The sequence below is a fragment of the Empidonax traillii genome, unplaced genomic scaffold (genome assembly GCF_003031625.1).
Source record: "Empidonax traillii isolate 1590-97213 ecotype Southwest subspecies unplaced genomic scaffold, ASM303162v1 scaffold1951:size69954, whole genome shotgun sequence".
In the NCBI taxonomy this organism is placed as follows: Eukaryota; Metazoa; Chordata; class Aves; order Passeriformes; family Tyrannidae; genus Empidonax; species Empidonax traillii.
In genome coordinates this window covers 5,751-11,205 of record NW_020957144.1, presented here as the reverse complement: position 1 = coordinate 11,205, position 5,455 = coordinate 5,751, and the positions used below count along the sequence as shown (strand labels likewise).

Below are 5,455 nucleotides of genomic sequence, written 5' to 3'. Positions count from 1 at the left end.
GGGGAAAAATTTGTATTCTTCGTGTCTTGGGTTATTTCTAAATCCTTTGAAATTTGAAGGATTTGAAGCCTGAAATCACTGGAAAATAAGAAAAAAAGCAGTGTCACAGCTCTGGATGTGACTGTTCCTTTCCTTGGAGAAGAAAAGAGGAAGGAATAGAGGATGAAGTTTTTGAAAATTGCTGAGGTCTGTCATGGCAAAAGCTCATATTTCACAATTTTACATGTGAACTGACCTGCTCCATCTGCAGGTGCATCGTCCTTCCCTTGCTTTGGGGCAAAACCCCCTCTGTTTTGCCTCGTCCTAACAATCCTCTGCTTCGGATTTGTAACTTCTCAAGAGCATGTTTGCCCCAGGGGTGTAAATGTTAATGTATAAAACTGGGAAAAAAATTAAATCACTCCACTGCTCCCCAGGCAGGTGCCAGTTCTGCTGGTTCATCAGCAACGAGGGAAAGTTTGGGAATGCTCATCCCTCGTTCCTGACTCTGCCCCCATCAAAAGCTTCTCCACTGAACTATCTGCAAACAACACCAACACTAAAGCATCAAAAGAGGGTTTGATAACAGTGGCTCCCTTCACAAAGCGGTGAAATGAGAGGGGAATAACACCCAATTAATTAGAGTTCACTGCTTTATCTGCAACGACCAGAACAGGAGGCTTGGTTTGCATTCAGCACAACCCTGAGGATTGCAAAGAAAATAAAATCTCCCCGCATTTTGCTGGGCCTGGGTTCCCACTGCCCTCTTCCCTGGGCAATTTAAACTGCTCTTGCTCCAGGGGAGGCTTTAATGCCCCAGGAGGGGAAAGAACCTTCGGTGCAATGTCACACACAGCGGTTTTCCTCGGGCAGGTTTCTATTTTGAGGCTGCAGATCAAGCTGAACCTGTTGGGGCTGGTGTTTGCATAACCCAGCTGCTGCCAGGAGGTGACATTCACTGGGTGGAGAAATGGAGGTGAGGCTGCTGTGCCAGATAAAATGAGGTACTGCAGGATATGTGACCTCAAGAGAGGGATGAATGATTGAAATATCTGGGCTATAATTCAACTGGAAAAGCAGGAATGTTTGTGGCAGAGGTTCTGTGTCTCAGATGTTTCTCTGGGGTTCTCTTTGGGCTCCCTAGACCTGGGAATGGGGACTAGAGGATAATTTATCCCATCCAAAATAGGCCCACAGAGCTGCATCCTTTCCACTGAAGGATCCAGGGATTCTGGGCTGACTGATCCGTGGGTAAATGCCTCTTAGAGATGCTGAATGACATGTGAGGTCAATCTAACCACAGTATTCAGAATGCTTTAATTAATTAAAGGAGATGAACAGGCACGTCATTTGAGCAGATTATCTGGGTACAACCTCTGCTTCTCTCCACTTAGTGCACACAAAAAACAGACTTTGGCAGGCATGGGTAGCACAGAGGTTAAAACAAAGCTGGCTTGAACTTTGTTGTGTGTGAATAATTCTTGGGTTTTGCGATTAAATGGCTCTCTGAGCGATCTGGTCTGGTGGAAGGTGTCTCTGCCCACAGCAGAAGGGTTGGAATTGGATGATGTTTCAGGCCCCTTCCAGCCCAGGCCATTCTAGGATTCCTCACATAGAGATCTGATTTCAGGGGCTGACACAGCAATCAGAAAATTTAATGTTGGTTCAGACAGTGCAGGTTTGCTGGGGGAAAGGAGTTTTGCAGGGAATCTCATTCGTGGCTGAAGTTCACCAGGAATTGTCAGAGGTGCTTTTATGAGCCTGAAAACAAACCCACGCTGCAGAACATGAGGAAAATACACTTCCTTGGGAGCTTCTTGCTAATGGGAGTGACTGATCAACCCAACTGGACAGCCCTGTCCACAAAGGCCATGAACACCCTGTGCCCCTCTTCATAATAATGAACAACAAAGGGTAATTAAAAATTTAAAGAACCTTCCTATTTCAGAACAGATATTAAGTGGAGGCATGGCTACTCCTCTGGGATTGTTTTTAATTAGACAGTCTGCTTTCTCTCCCTCTCTTTTGTCCTTTTATTTATTTATTTATTTTTAATTACCAAGCATCTTGACTAAGTCCAGTCTGCTGGGAGGAGAGCCTGTTGAAGTGACAGAACACAGCGTGTGGAGATGGAGGGAAATAAAACCACTCCTCAAAACCTGCTTTTAATGAGGCAAAACATCCCTTCAGTGCCAGCTGGCTAATTAGCAACAGGGACAATTTCTCCCAGGCAAAGCAGTTATCAGAAGCCCCTCACATATCCCATAGAATCGACTTTCTCCCCAGATCCCACTGACAGTTGTCAGGTGGGGAAACTGGAAGGATAATCTGGATGATCAGCTGGTGTGAGCAGCCTGGGTCTGTGATGAGGGACACATTTCCCACATTCCCGAGGGGGAATATCACCCAGGACAGGACTTAAACTAATCTGGCAGGAGGTGTCCTGAACCTGCACATCCACAAGCATCCCAAAATGCATTGGATTCACTTCCAGATTCCCTGCTGTCCCCAGTCAGTCAGAGCACAGGATCATGGAATCTTGGAATGGGTTGGGTTGGAAGGGACCTTAAAGATCAACTGTTTCCAACCCCCTACCATGGGCAGGGACACCTCCCACCAGCCCAGGTTGCTTCAAGTCCCATCCAACCCGTCCTTGGACACTTCCAGGGATCCAGGGGCAGCCACAGCTTCTCTGGGCAACCTGTGCCAGGGTCTGCCCACCCTCCCAGGGAGGAATTTCAGGTGGACTGAGCCAGTTGCATCCCATGAAAAGCCACTGAAGGACATCTCTGCTACCTGTCCCAGTGAGCTCCCAGCCATCAGCACCCACCAGGGTCCTGCTTTGACCTTTAAAGTAACACCTTTCAGAGTAAACATTTCACGCAATAAATCTGTTTTCTCCCTGTTGCACCAAGAGCACAGACCCTGATAAACCTCCCAGCTCTCCAGCCAAGATTCCACGGGGCAGGTTGGGCTCAAAATCCCCACCCAGGAGCTTTTCCTCCCCTTTCAGCTGCACATTCCCTGCCACCTACCTCCTGTGTATTCTGGGGAGCATTTGTGCACTCTCATGTGCTCAGCCAACAAAAAGGTTTTCAGAGTAAGACACAAAACCTGTCTGGTTATAGAGATCTCAAGCGTGTTGGGATGAATTTTGATCCAACTTAAAGAAAAAAAATATTATTTCACTGCCTTCAAAGGAAGATAGAAAAGCCTGAACTCATTAATTCACTACTAAGCGGAAGATAAACACCAGTGACACCGAAAAGGTGTTTGTTTTTTCCAGCATTTATTCTTGAGGAACAAAAAAAAAAAAATTCTAATGGCCAGTTTTAGTTTTTTTAATGCCAATTAAAATTTCACTTAAATCAAGTACTCTTTTTCCCCAAAAAAAATTTCTGCAGAGCTAATTTCAGTTATTATTTTTTTGAGAGGATGGAGTGAAAGCTGCACACTTGATTGATGAAATGGAGCTGTTTTTCATGATTTCTGATCTGCTGCAGACGGCAAACATTTGTGTTCTGGCTTGAAATCAGAAAAGGGTTTCCAAAATCTTCAGTGCAGCGACAAAATCTGGTTTTCACCTGGTAACAGCGTGATGCTTTTGGAATAGGGAGTGCTGAACATATTCCTGTGCAGGTGGCAGCTGAAGAAAAAAAAGTCCCATTGAAGGTGCAGTTTAAAGTATTCCAAAGTCTGAAATCACTGGAACAATTTGCCTGTTCAACCTTCGTTTCCCCTTCTATTTGATTGACTAAAATTCCACTCTATTTTTTGTGCCTGTATTAGTATTTTTTTTTTATTCAGCATATTGATACTCTTTCAAACGGGCATCAAAGCAACATCAGGTTTTAACTCTTTTGCAACAGCTCTCTGCTTGATTTACTAAACACTCCTCAAACTCTCCAGAGCCTGAAGGCAGAAATATATTCAATTTTCCAGGTTCTCGTCACTGCAGGAATTTATAACTGCATAAACATGAATGGGATTATTTTCCACAGCCATGGATCACTGAGCCACTTTCAGGTAGGAAATGGAAACAGAGAATTTAAGATTAATTTAAAAATACAAGTGAATTCAATGATTTTTCCTGACAGGCAAAATATTAGATGTACTACTGGTACCTCCATTGATTTTAGAGACATTGTGAGCTGAGCTGTCACCCTGGACCCTGGGACAGGAGCAGGCAGTTTAAAAGATGATTATTCTGTCATATTTTAGATGTTCCCTTTTGGACATCCTGCCTTATTCCTCTGTGTCTCTGTGCCCAATTTTGACACTAAAAATTATTGCTTTAAGTTCCCTTTTTCAGGTATCTGGATTTACAGAGAAGATGCCAACACCTGATCAGACAAATCCAGCTCAGTGAAGGAACAAAGCATCCTGGAGAACGGTGTGTGTGTCTCTACAATCCTCATTTACCCTCAGTGGGGTCCACTCTGGGCTCTGAATTTCAACTCAGGACCTTGGGTCAGGTCCTGAGCTGAGGGTTCAGTTGATCCTGACTTTCTCATTGCCTTGTTTTCTTCTCCAGATTAATTTGAAGCCTTTGATGAAGACAGAAGACTGTGATGCCCTAATCCAGACACCAAGCACAGCCTGTTGTCCAGAGCACTTTTTTAGGAGAGCTGTATTTAAGGCCATGGAAATGAGAAGGTCCTGAGATCCCAGTGCCTTATTTTGGCAGCTTCTTCTGAAAAAAAGAGAAGGATTCCCAGCTCTGGTGTCAAAACCACCTGCTTACAGCCCTGTGTGAAGTGCTGATGCCTGGAGAGGGGCAAGAGTTTGCACTGTGTCTCCTTTGTCCTGTCAGCTGCCTCACTACAGCTCTTAAATTACTCAGAGGGATTTTAGTCTCTGTTCTGAGGTGACAATTTTCCCTTACCCGTTGGAGATGGAGTTTTCATGTCCCACAGCACATCTGGGCTCTGTTCTGGGAAGGATCAGCTCAGGTCTGCACAGACAGTCAGGTTCCCTCTTTCAGTCAGCAGTGCTGAGGAAGGGGATTAAATCTCTCTCTTTTTCCCACTAATTCTATTCCTGGTTTTAGACCTGCTGAGGATGATCAGAATTAAGTGCCCAGCCTGAGTTCACATGGCTTTCCTGGGGATAAATCTTCTGTATTTCCTGCTGGGATCCCACATTACTCATTTATTTGAGTGGTTCAAGCAGCCAACAAGGGCACAGGGAAGGGCAGATGCTCCTACAGGTGGGTGCTGATGCGTCCCAGAACAGATGTCTCAGAAGCAGAAATCAGCTTTTTATAATTCTGTGGCCTTAAAATGGGTTGGCAGCAATACTGAGGGCTCATCCCAAGAGTCATCTCCAACCATTATGCTTAAGCTGATTTGAGCTCTTTGTATAAAATCAGTGTACATGTATAAATAATTTTATAGATTCATTACCACTAGTGGTATAGGAACCTTCTAGTTATGGAATTCTGGTGATGTTTCTCCCCTAGAATGGGGAGACTTAC

General features: G+C 44.6%; 1 long non-coding RNA gene across 1 annotated transcript; it reads left to right on the top strand.

Annotated features, from left to right (window-relative positions):
* Nucleotides 1-1,637: 1,637 nt before the first annotated feature.
* On the top strand, nucleotides 1,638-4,643 carry LOC114071320. The gene is made up of 3 exons (XR_003574018.1): nucleotides 1,638-1,726; nucleotides 3,922-4,005; nucleotides 4,514-4,643. It is a non-coding gene; the product is annotated as an uncharacterized LOC114071320 (long non-coding RNA).
* Nucleotides 4,644-5,455: the final 812 nt, after the last annotated feature.